The following is a 14,246-nucleotide window of genomic DNA, read 5'->3' as shown; positions in this document are numbered from 1 at the left end:
TTTCTTATCTAATTTTTCTTTTTGACTTGTTATATGTAAACATACCTATTCATATTATTATTAATTAGGGCTAGAGGTATAGTATTGTAATTTGGCACCCGTTTTTATGTCCCCGATATCAATAAAATATCCACCAAAGCCATGGATGGCCATTTTCGGCATGAATTGAGGTTTCCCGAAGATTTTTTTTTTAAATGTAGTTAATGTTGTATCTTTTAATGAACTATTTTTCAAGGTCAATTCTCAATGTAGATTATTTGGAGAATTAGTGCTTGACATATGATCTATATACATTGAAACTCGTTACTACCATCCATCTATTTGTAGGTTATTTACAAAATTGCCAAAACTAGAAAAATAACAATTTTCCAAATGGCCCTATAACCTCCAGGTTATCTTGATTAATCTCAAACCATTTGAGCAAACATACACAAACAAACATATTTTTCTAATAATAAATTAATCATCTACAGTAAGAAATTAGGGTGACATAATAGGGTAACAAACTATCTATCCTGTTTTAAAATACCATTAGACAAATAAACAGACGTGACTGGTAATAGCCCTTTCTCCCAGACACATGGTATCTTATAAACAAAAGTTATATTTTGTTACCGTTTCAAAGTTTTTTTTTTCAGTTTAATAGTGTTGACTGAAAATTAAAGGGGCTACTCGCTTTCTGGGAAAGCTGTAAGCTAGAGACACTACATCAGTTTTCCGAGTCAGGTTGCACTGCCCTTTTGTCAAGGGTATTTAAGCACTTCATTCAGAGAGTGATAGTTTTTCTTTCTCAAACCTTCTTTCTACTTGATTTTTCCCTCTCGAGTTCCTCGCTAACACTTAACCCATCTTCTTGGGTGAACCACTTATTCTATTAGACATTGTCTTTGTTGGGTTAATCGGTTTGTTCACGGATCATGCGGGTGACGGATCAGCGGGTGTCCTTGGATATGTGAAAAATTCAAAAAGGATTGAGAGAAGACCTTGGATATGTGACCAGAGTGGAGGTCGGGTGTCCGGGAAAGGTCGAGAATCGAGAGAGTTCAAAAAGACGAGATGAAGAAGTTGCTAGAAATGAAGATGTGCGGGATTCTGGATTAAGGGGGAGAATGTTGGATTAATTCAGAATCGGGGCTACCTATTTAAGTATTCTTTTATTGTTTTAAAGTTTGACTAGGATACTATCTTAATTAGTATAAATAGTTGTAGTCATTTTGTTAAGGTAGTCCAGTAACTAATGTTTTCCAGTTTATTATTGATGGCCTTGACCTGTATGATTTTCGTAAGAATATCGAGAGAAAAAAGATAGAAGATAGATGCCAACAATTCTAGAGGTGGGTACTCTCCATGTTCTTAGAGAACTTTCATAAATTTTCAGCATGCCAATTCACAAGGACTCAGCACTTTAAATACAGGACCTGGGGACCAACCTACTGACCAAGAAACTTGCACCTACTAGAATGTCCCCCATAACAGAAAACATATCGTGGAGCATTACACAAACAAAAAGGACTGAATATTAAAAGACAGAATTAAAAAGGAAAGACAAGAAAACTGTAAACAGGCCCTCCTGCTGTAGAAAAACACCTATTAACCACCTCTGATTGCCCATCCATTTGGGGGTGGTACGCAGTGCTCCTTTTTAAGTTAACTCCATGCAGCCTAAATAATTCTTGCCATAGTTGACTAATAAAAATGTGGTCCCTGTCACTGATAATCGCTGTGGGGAAGCCATGTAGATGAACGACTGCTTTGATGAACTCATCCGCTAACTTAGCAGCAGTGAAAGGATGTTTCAGGGGAATAAAATGAGCATACTTCGTTAGGCGGTCCACCACCACCCAAATTGTATCCTAACCACCAGATTTGGGCAGCCCTTTGATGAAGTCCATCGTGACTTCATCCCAAGTTTGCAGGGGCAAGGGAATCGGTTGTAATAACCCCGCTGGTGAGGTCGCAAGGGCCTTATGGGTTTGGCAAACTTGACAATTACTTACGTACTCAACTATGGTGGTGCGCATTAGGTCTGACTAATAGATTATGCTCCAAAATTGTCAATCCTTCTCATTGTACATAACCATATATAGATACAACGGTTTCTCTATTTACACTTTAGTTGGGCTTGATTTAGTTTTAGTTTTATGTTTGAATTGTGTTTTGATGAGACGGTGAAAAGAAGAAAAGATAGCGAAGACAGATGATTTATTTGTAATAGGATATGTCCACAAAAAATTTGTGTAGTCATCAAGAAACAATATATAATATCTATGACCACCCAAGCTAAGAATTGGGGAGGTCCACAAATCACTATGTATAATATCAAATGGGAGCATTGTAGTAGACAAGGAGTCATTAAATGGCAATTTAATATGTTTCCCAAAAACACAAGATTGACATATTTTTGAATCTGAAAATTTAGAAACAGAGATAGACTTATGCTTATTCAAAATACGTAATAAAGAAACGCCAGGATGGCCTAGACGTCGATGCCATAAGTCTTGAGAAAGAGCTGCAAAAGTGAAAGGACTGGTACGAGTTGTTGGTAGAGAGAGCAGGTAGAAGTCTCCGGTGCTATCACATCGGAAGACAGGAATCTTGGTCTGTAAGTCCTTCACAAGAAAACCAAAAGGGTCAAATACAATGGCAATATGATTATCTGTTGTAAGGCGACGAACGGATAAAAGGTTTTTAATAAGATGCAGAGCAACGAGAGCGTTGTTCATTTTGAAAGGTGGAAGAGGTGGGGAAACTGTCGTGTGTCCCGTCCCGTTGATAGGTATTTTGAAACCGTTTCCAACAACAATATGGTTCGGAATGCTATTATTGATATAAGAGGAGAGTGTACCTGTCGAATGAGTCATGTGATTTGTAGCCCCGGTGTCGAGATATCAGTTTTGATCTGGGTTCAAGGTCATAGTGTGCAAGGCTTGTGCAATGTTGGTGGGCGTATAATAACTTTCTGAAGCAGCATACGCATGAGCAGGAGGAGCACCAAAAATACCCGAGCCGGGTGTACCAGGGCGTAGAGGACGAGAAGGAGGTGCAGTCGGATAGGGGCATGGTCGAGGAGACCATTGCTGCCAATTTTGATATGGATTAGAATTCCACTGCTGCGAATAAAAATGATGACCATGAAAGTTGCCACTTCGACCCCGACCGCATCCGCGACCTCGACTGCCTCTGCCACGTCCACGAGGTGTTGATTCAGAATATCCTCTGCCATGTTGATGGTTATGCTGAGAATCGGAAGCAGGTTGTTGTGACGGTGAGTATCCAGCAGTGGTGTGAAGAGCAGTAGCGGTTAGATGTTGTCCGGTGGCGGTAGTAGTGGGTCTAGCAGCAGCTAAGAATGATATGTTGGGGCTGATCTGATTCGCTTTTCTGGACTCTTCCATAATAAGTTTGGACCGGGCTGTATAGAAATCCGGAAGAGGGTCTTGCTGTTGTAGAAAAGCTGCTACTCCATCAAACTCATTTGTGAGTCCAACAATGAGATGGAGAATAAGAGTTTGACCAGGTACAGGGGCATTGACATTGGCTAATTGATCTGCCAATACTTTAATTTCTTGACAGTAAGCACTCACGTTTGGAAAGGATGCTAGTTTTGTATTTGTCAGTTTGGTTTGAAGGAAGAGAGCCTTGGAGTTAACATTGTCCTGAAATATATTGGCTAGGGTTGTCCATGCTTGAGCGGCTGTGGAACCTGACTTGAGTATGGTGTGAAGTAAGTCAGTAGAAATTGTACCATAAATCCATTGGAGTACTATAGCATCTACTCTTGACCAAGAAGCATCGTGTGTAGATGTGGTTGTTTTGTCTTTGTCGGCATCTGTTCCAGAGGTTGGCTTTTCCAGAGTTGGCGCCTCATTTGGAAGGATGCGATCGATTGCTTGAAACACCCGACAATGAATTTTGAATAGCTCCACCCATGACGCATATTAAGCGTTTTCCATCTCTAGAATGATTGGAATAAAATTCTTGATGTTGGTGACTGTTGCAGTAGGGTGTAACTTCTCCATGGTAGAGATAAGAAGGATAGAGAGATGAATAGAGACAAAGAAGGACTGCTGACGGGAGGAAGAAGATTCTTGCGGCGTTTAGGCTTTGGAGGAAGGTGGTGAGCGGGAAATCAGGACTGCTCTGATACCATAATAGATTATGCTTCAAAATTGCCGATCCTTCTGATTGTACATAATCATATATAGATACACGGGTTTGTTTATTTACACTTTAGCGCCTCATAGAATCTAAACAATACTATTCCTCTTCTATTCTAATACTGACAATTCTCGACACGACCCATGACACGACACGAAATAAACAAGTTTGGGTTGAGTTTTTCAACCTGTCAACCCGTTTATTAAACAAGTCATATATGGGTTTCTCAAAAAATATACGGGTTGACCTGCTAACCCGTTTAGAATTTTAATAAAAAAAATTATATATTTTTTAAATGTATTAAGTATTATACACTATACAGTTTATACTTTATAATAGGATAGGATAGTTACCATTGACCATTTGACCCCTGGGTAAACATTAGCTTATTTGCATTGCAACACGTTTGGCATTTGCCCTAAATAATAATAGTATCTCACAAACAAAATCGAATAAGCCCTCTCCTCGTCTCCCCTCTATGTTGAATGACAAATCGAACTCACAAAGAACGGCGACATGAACGATTGAATCATTATCAACGACGTCGACGCCTACGATTGAATTTATATATGTTTGTATTATTGTTTTAGTTTGAACATGTTTCCATGAATGTTTTTAATTTTCATTTGGTTATTTAAGACTTACATTTCTAAAATTTGGATATGTTTGCATCAAGAATTTATTCGTGTTTAACTATAAATTTTATTTATGGAATCTGACCCACGAACACACGAACCCAAATCTGACCCACGAACCCACAAAGTCAGATCTGACCCACGAACCCGCCAACCTATGAACCTGTATAAATAAGTGGGTTGACGGGTCATATATGAGTTTATGTTCCAAACCCGTGAACTCGTGACCTATATAGTTAAATGGGTCATGTTCGGGTTGGTATATATTGACCCGCCAACCCATGACCCACCAACCCGAACACGACATGATTGTTAGGCCTAGTGCGCATACCCTGCCAATAAAATTCAGTTGCTGCACTCATATATGTTTTCTTCTCTCCGTAGTGCCCCCCAATCGGAGAGTTATGGAAGACTGTAATGATTTCATGGAGGAGTAGAGATATAGAGGGGACAACTAGTCTTCCCTGTACACAACGAAACCTTTGTGTGATCAATCATCTTCTTCCACATCAACCTTCAATTTCTAGATGAACTCATTTTGTGACAACTCTTCCTTCAACTGGTCCAGAATTTCCAAACTCCTATGTCGAGAGTGTTGCACCAGATGGGAGGTTCTTTTCATGAAAGAGCATACCCGGTTGCTGGCACCTGGACGGTCATGTATGTCGAAATCAAAGCCCATGAGTTTAGAGACCCATTTCTTATAATCGCTTCCCACCATTTGTTGCTCCATGATGTATTTGAGGCTTAGTTGATCCGTACGGACAATGAATTTTCTCCCTAATAGATAGGGATGCCACTTTAGGATCACCATAACAATTGTCATAAGCTCTTTCTCATAGATAGACTTTAATATAACTTTAGCTCCCAAAGTGGAACTATAATAAGCTATGGGACGTTTCTCTTGCATTAAGACAACTCATAGACCATGCCCCGATGCATCAGTCTCAATGATGAACACATTCTTGAAGTCTGGCATGGCTAGAACCGGGACCTTAGTCATGGCTTCTTTTTACTGTACGAATGTTGCCTGGGCTTCATCATCCCACCCAAATTTGTCTTTTTTAGGCTAATATGTTAGGGGTTTTTCAATGTTTGCGTACCCTTTTACAAACTTTTGGTAGTATCCCTTGAGTCCCCAGAAGCCTCTTAGACCCTTCATGTGTGTGGGTGTTGACCACTCTTGCATCGCCTGAATCTTATTGGATTCCACGGACCCCTTCAGCAGATACTTCATGACCCAGGTAAGACACGCAGGTCTTTCCAAATTCGTACTTTTTAAAGTTCACAAACAGTTGGTGCTCTTTGAGCTTTTCTTAGGCGGTCACCACGTGAAAACAATGCAACTCATCACTCGGGCTGTAAATCAAGATGTTGTCGAAGAAGACGAGAATAAACTTTCGAAGGTAGGGACAGATTATGTCATTCATTAGGGCTTGAAAAGTGGTTGGGGCATTTGTAAGGCCAAAAGGCATGACCTTAAATTCATAATGACCACCGTGCGTTCGAAAAGAGGTCTTTGGGATGTATTCAACTCTCACTCTGATCTGGTGATACCCCGATTTCAGGTCAAGTTTAGTGAAAAACATTGCCCCATGGAGTTCATCCAACAGTTCGTCAATTACCGGGATGGGAAACTTATCGGGGGACTATGGCCCTGTTCCAGGACCCATCTTTCTTCTTAACCAGGATCATGGGGCTAGAATAAGGGTTGTTACTAGACTGGATCACACCGTCCTTAAGCATCTGCCCAATCATTTTTTCGATCTCGTCCTTTTGATAGTGAGGATATTTGTAAGGGCGAACACTCGTCGGGGCTATGCCTTCTTTAACTATGATTTGGTATTCCAGGGACCGCGAAGGGGGCAGCCTGGTGGTTCTCAAAAAACATAACCAAACTTTTAGATTATATTCTGCAAGAAAGGCGGAATAGATTTGTACCTTCGTCTTGCATCTTCGTGTTGCTGAGCTCTATTAGAACTCCCCTGCCTTCCTTCCTAATTGTTCTGGTCATTGCCTTCAAGGAAATCAAAGTCCTTCCAAGTGACTTATCTCCTTCTAACTTTGTTTTTCATCCTCCCACTTCAAACTCCATCGTTTGCTCCTTCCAATTGGTCTTCGTAAGCCCCAAGGTATCTAACCATTGCTTCCCAAGGATTACATCTGATCTTCCTAATCTTAGAGGTAGGAAATCTTCGGTTATATCTAGCCCCTTGAGATGGATTACATCTGAGCTTCCTCCGTTGCGACTGCCACCATTGGTGTGGTTCGGTTGGTAAAGAGTCCCAAACACGATGCCACTCCCCCTGGACCGCCTGGACCACCTTGACTGGAGCCGCTTGGTCCTGAGTTGCCTGGCCCAAAGTCTATCACCACCAAACTAGCCACCCCCTTGTTCTTGTTCATCATAGGGCCAGAAGTAGGGGTGAGGATTCTAGATTAGGGGGTTCATTGGGTTGCTTCTTCCCGATAGCACCCCAGCCAAGAAGTCTAATCTCTCCATAACCTTGTCTAGGGTGGATTTCATTTCATCTTGTTTCTGGTTCATTTGGTCTTGGCCATGGAGGAGATTATCCATTCTCAACTTCATGTCTTAGATATCGATTCCATGAGATTGGAGTTGGATATGGATGATTCCCACTTGTTCTTCAACCTTCTTCATAGCAACTGCCTCCTTTAAAGCTCCTCCCATCAGATCTTACACCCCATTCCCGAGTTCAACTTAACGAGAGAAAGGAAAGGAAATGAGTGGAAATGAGAAGAAAATAAAAGAGATTGGTGTTCCCGAGTTTCATTAAAGGAGGGAAGTGGATGGAAATGGAAGGATCACTTTCCCTCCTAACTTTCCTTCCGATTTGGGAGGATTTGGAAAGAAAAAAAAATGATTCATTTTCCTTCCACTTCTCTCCAACTCGGGAACACGAAAGAAAATTTTGTTTTCCTTTCCTTTCTCTTCTTTTCTCTCATGACTTTCTTTTCTCTTCTCTTCTTTTCTTTTGTTAAACTCGGGAACGAGGCGTTAGTGCTCTGATACCAACTGATAGCCCTGACCTTTGTGATTTTCATAAGAATATGGAGAGAAAAAGATAGAAGATAGATGCCATAATTCTAGAGGTGGGTACTCTCCATGTTCTTAAGAACTTTCATAAATTTTCAGCATGCCAATTCACAAGGACTCAACACTATAAATACAGGGTCTGGGGACCAACCTACTGACCAAGGAACCTGCACCTACTAGAATGTCCCCCATAACAGAAAATGTGGGTGGGGCATTACACAAATAAAAAGGACTGAATACTAAAAGACAGAATTCAAAAGGAAAGACAAGAAAAACTGTAAACAGGCCTGATCCAAACTAATTAGGTTGAAATGGGCTTCTTCTTCCTCCTGTTGTAGACGAAATGGTCCATGGGCTTATCAAATTTTTATTCCCCTGTTGTTCTTTCTTCTTCCCTGTTCTTTTTTTGCTTGTGTTTGAAGGACCTGCATTTCTAAACTTACAGCCTTGTTGGTTTAGAGTTAAGTTAGTTTTCACTAATTGTCATGATCGGTGGGTTTAGGGTGAGTGTAGATTACTGAGGTTTGTAGTGAGGTGATTTGTAGTAGAGAGGAGTGTTAATTGTTGTGAGGTTCTTCTGTAACTTCTTTTATCTTAATGATTTGGTTCTTTGCATAAAAAAGAACTGTTCAAGTTTATTCTCTTCTGATTTACGATTCTTTGTTATAGTGTCATAGCAAGGCATTTGTCATGACCAAGTTCTTTGTTCTAGATCTGTTTCGTGGTTCAGTAGTGGCTGGTTCCTTGTACCTTTCTTAAGTCAGATCTGTATAGATATCATATCTATTCAGGTACCATGAATCTCTTCGGATCTATACTTCTTTTTTTATTGGATATGGTACTGAGAATCTGCTATTTCCGCAATCAGATTCCTTGTTTATGTTTTTTAGAGTGTTCAGGTCTGGTGTTTTTACCTCAGTTGATCGATTTGATCTGTGTATTGTTATCTATGTTCAGCAGATTGGCAAGGTCATTTATTTCTACTATATTAGATTTTATTTTCTTGACTTTTGTAGATCCATTGGTTTACTTATGAGATTGAGTTGGATCTGTTTTCTGTTGTATCTGTATTTTGTTATCAGACATGTTTTTCGACCTTGTTTTTCCGCATTTGATCGTTTAGATCTATCTATTGTTATCTGCTATTCAGCAAGTTTTGAAAGGTTATTTATACATTGATTGGCTATACCACTTTGGTGTTTTCTGCTTTCTATTGTCTCGTATTGTCCTTATCCTATATTACTTTGTTTAAGTTTTGTTTTTCTCCATGATCGGGTGCGTCTGGCTTTATTCAGACATTTTATCTCATTTCTGGTCCTATTCCATATTTTTCTGATCCATTTTAGACTCTTATTATATGTTTTGTTGTATATCTAATTATATACTTTCTACGTTTTGTTTGTTAGGGTTATGATCATCTAGTTTTTGGATCAGGTCCCTTTATACATGAAGCAAAACAGATACAAAAGTGAAGAGAGTTTAAAGACGGAGGAATTATCTTTCTGATTCTTATTCACCTCACCTGTAACAACGAGTACAACTACACCTATTTAAATAACAAGAAATAACAAATTAAGCTAAAAACTAGCTACACGATGTGCTCCTATCTAAGTGGCAACTAAGCCACGTTATTTCCTCCAAACCTAGTCAACTGATAACCAAGTTTTCTATTTATCCAAATGTAACCCATGACACCGGTTCACCCATTGCCCGTTAACCCGTTAAACAAACCAATTAACCCAACACTAGTTGCTATTCATTGACCAAAACAAACAACAAGCGTGCGTGTGGTTCTTTCCGCCCATTGTAAGTATTCTTCCTTCCTTGTGGTAGCAAGGGTGTTTTTCAACTGTCGTCTGCCTGCCTGCACATCCCCTTGGCCTGTGTGCGTGTGTATACAAGTAGGTTCATTTAAAAACCTAAATTAGTGTGAATATGTGAGGACGATTTACAGTCAATCAAATTTTATCATTTAAATAAATAATTTAATTTAATTTAAAGGGTAAACATGTCAATTTACACAATAGTCAAAGAAGTAATTAAAACAAATTGTCTCAAAATATGCTAATTGATCTTTCCATACTCCACAATTGAACTCACGTATTATTCATTTCATATTCAGTCTTACAATCATCATATTATTATTGTTATTGTTATGTTAATCGTCTAATAAATTCTGGTTATATCATATCGTTCTAGAAACGATTTGATTCTTCAATAGATTCATATGTTGATAGTTCAGGTAATTCAGATTTTTATTAGTTAATATCAAAATGTTTTGTGGTAAGTAATCTATTATTGGTTGATGCGTTCAATCACGGTGTAAATTCATTGTTTTTTCCTGTAGATGTTAATCAATCTAATGATATTCATGAACATTCTAATCATCAGCATGTGATTATTAATGGAAAATGGTACTAGATTCCAAACGTACCTGATGAAGTTCAACCAAAATTCAAAGGCAATTACAAGTCGTATGAAGATATAACATATATGTATTACAAGTACGCTCTTGCAGCAAGTTTTGATGTTAGGAAAACGACAAATAGAAAAAATGTGCATGGTATTATTAGATTGAGATACCTTATGCACCGACGGATTTAGTATAGGGCACATCGTGGCCCATGCAATCCCTGACTTTTTCGAACTGTCACACCCCCGAACCAGACGGCGGAAACGTCCGAGGGCTATCGTGACTCATTGAATACCATCACAATGCATATACATGAAACATAACATTATACATCACCAACATTTGGAATGATACAACTGGTAGCGTTTACATTCATTACATTGTTCAAAACATTACATTCTCAAAAATAATTGTTTGACACTACTTAAACCACAGCAAAACGTCATAGAGTACAAATCATCTTTCACCTTATCTGTTACCTGAGAATACAAGTATTTTCAAAACGTCAACATATGAAATGTTGGTGAGTTCATAAGTAGTGTTTGAAATCCAATGTATTGTTTGAAAACCATCAGAAAATCCGATATTTTCTAAAAATAGAATAGTGTAAAAATATGTGATGATCCATGAGTATGCTTGTTTGAATTCTATAGATGTAAGCGTAAGAGTTGTGAAATTCGACCGGTAATTCATAATTGTACTTGTTGAAAACCCTAGGAAAACCCGACGTTTTCCTATCACTTTGCTTTACTTAGTTTGTGTACCGTTGTTTCGTTGCGTTAGAGGAAATCGTTGAGCTCCGGAGGCATTGAGAATACAGTGGGTGATGAAGTGTTGTGACGTGCGTTAATGAAAACGTCCAATCGACAACCTTACAAGCGATCCCTTAGGCGTCACTCGTAATTCTTCACACAACTCAATCCTCCCGGACTTGTGTAGTCCCACGACCGGAGGGAAGAAGAGAAGGTGCGAAACCCTCGGTATTTCCCCGCGTCGTTCAAGACCATTGCAATTGCGAAGGGCCCGAAGCCCAACCCGCAATCGTGAGTTACAGACTTTACTAGCAGCACTGAAGGACCCTTGGGGACCAGCAGCATGTTTGCCATTGAAAGTCCTTTTACGTTATGTCGGATCGGTAAAACCCAACACTTCGTAAGAGAGAGGTCTTCGGGCCTTAAGATCAGGTCATTGGGCTAGCTAGGCTCAACGAACAAGATTTTACACTTTTGGGGCCCAAAGATGGTGCGTAGACGTCTGTGCACACTCGCATGTATAGTGACTTCCCAATCGTTATTAGTTATGAATCGTAATGTCATAATGTCATAGTGTCGTCGTGTTAGTAGTTTCGGATTTTTATTGGTTCGAGACCGAACCAATTCGTTTGACAACGACTTTTGGTATTGTAATGTATTGTATTTCGTCGATAGGCGTGGTACCTGTTGGATAAGGTGTCTAAGTCCACAACTATTTCTGGTATGTACTTGATCCGACCCGGCATGGTCCATTTGGGTTGCATGGCACCATGCAATTGGATAGACTAAATGAGAGAAATAACACTTGGAGATTATTAATATATTATAAGTTCTAATATATTAATAATATTATTTGATTAGTTTGATCAAGAATTAATTTAGAATTAATTATGTGATCAAAAGATAACTAATTAAATATATGGGTTGATTATGTAAATCATCCATATCTTGTATAGTGGGCTAAAAGGCTCCATGGACTATCAAGTTGGGTTCCACCCATAGGATGCTCCATGGATGCTCCATGGGAGTTACAAACCCATGGGTCATGGAAATGAAGAGTCATGACACATTAGGGTTTAACCCTAGATGTGTCAACACTATATAAGTAACATGTTCTCCCCCTAAAATCGGCTACACACTAAGAAACAAGAGGGCTTGGCTGATTTTTAGAAGTGTGTGTTCTCTCATAAGTTCTTCCAAGAGCATTTGGTGTTGTGTGAAGCATTTTAGGCATCACACTTGGGGTGCTAGGCTCACAAGGTTTCAAGGAACACAAACAACAACAAGGTAAGTTATTCTATCTATACTTTATGATAAAATTGTTCCCCATGTATGCTAGATAGGAATATAACCTTGGAATTCAACTTTGCATGATAATTAGACAAACATAGATCCAAGGTTATTAGGGTTGCATGTACACTTAGGAAGTGTTAGAATGCTCAAAATCCATCAGTGGTATCAGAGCCTAGGCTTGTTTGCTCTTATTTGTGCTTAAAAGTTGAAAACAGAATCGGAAATCTTGCTGTCTGCGAATGGACTCGTCGAGTCTATAGGGGGGACTCGTCGAGTTCATGAGTATCTTCAACCAACTCAGCGAGTCAGTTCATGCACTCGGCGAGTAGGGTCGACTGAGTGCAGAATTTCGATTCAGTTGCTGGAAATGAATTAGAAACATTACCCTAAACTGTTTTGGTAATTGAAAACTTGTTTTTGGTGGTGTAATGTCTTTGCTAATTCATTTACAACAACTAGTTATCAAAATTACAAAGTTTTAAATGTAATTTTTGATTGTGCTCATATTCATGTTCTTGTTCTTATGATGTTTTAGATGATCATAGGAATTATTTGTAACCTATGTGGTAGATTAATTCTTGATCATAATGTGTTTTAATGGAGTCCATAACTTATCCTTAAGTTATGGAAAACCAAGAGTCACACTTGAGTTAAAACCATTAAAACAAATACAAGAGTTAGAAAAATGAAGAGTCTTCATTTTATTACTCTATTAAACTCATAAGTTACAAGAAATGAAAAGTTTTGAAAGTTACAAAACTTGCCCTCAAGTTTTGGAACAAGTAAAGTTAAGTTAAAACTTTAAGTTCCAACCCCTAGAATTTTAAAAGTTAAAATTCAACCCTTATACTTATATTATGATGATTTAATAATTATATATATATATATGTATAAGAATAAAGTCGTCCTACCGCTAGTACGCCTCATTCACGAAGCCGGTCTATAAGGTGGGTATAAGGTTGTTGCCTATAAAACGGTGACTTAATGGGTGTATATTCTCACCCACCGCTTGCTTGACTGGTGGAGGGTCGTTAGCGAACGGGTAAGACAAGGACTTATAAATTCTCATTCAAAGTATGATGAATATAATAAAGTAACTAAAATGTTTTATTAAATTCCCAATCTTAGTTACTTTAGGAAAATGTGAATAAGGTGCTAATCCATGAAATTACACTTTACACTTTGTCTAAGTCGTTGGTGGAGCGTGTGTGGTTAACCGGCACACTAACTTGGACTTAACAAGGTAGGTAAAGGGTGACTTAAGGTTTATTATAGTATCGGTGGAGCGTGTGTGGTTTACCGGCACATCGATTGAGTGATAAACTTTAAGGGTACCAAGTGATTTGCATGGTTACTTCACACCTCGTTTTGTGATCCTCGGCATCCCAGTCACAAAACTTGGAGGGCACTCTCGAGATTGAAACATGCCTTTGAAAAGTTCATTGGATCTCAAAGAATCTAGGAATTTCTAAAACCAATAAAAACTAAATATCTAATATTTCGGTTTTCGTGGTGGAAATTGGTGAATCGTCATTCACCTACCTTTCAAATATGGTATAGCTTAGATTACGGCATACCTCTTCTAAGTTATATTATACTATGATTGGATCCTAGCCTTAATATTACATTTGGGTGTTTTATTAAGGACTCTCTTAAATCTAAACTAAACTTGTTCTTCTCTTTCAGATGTCTTCAAATAATGCTTCTGGCTCGAATCCTAATGGCTCCTTTACTCTTATGAGTTTGTGTGGGAAAGTCACCTTTGATGGATCCAACTTCAATAAATGGATCAGAAACATCAGGATGATTACCCGCTACGAGGACAAAGAATATGTCCTTGACAAGGAGCTTAAGGAAATTGATGAGTCCACTGCAACTCCACAGGAGATCACTGACTTTCATACTCATGAAAGAGATGCAACCAAGGTGGCTTGCAT

Source organism: Lactuca saligna, chromosome 6 (assembly GCF_052625555.1).
Source record: "Lactuca saligna cultivar CGN05327 chromosome 6, ASM5262555v1, whole genome shotgun sequence".
Taxonomy (NCBI): domain Eukaryota; kingdom Viridiplantae; phylum Streptophyta; class Magnoliopsida; order Asterales; family Asteraceae; genus Lactuca; species Lactuca saligna.
Note: the sequence above shows the minus strand (reverse complement) of the source record.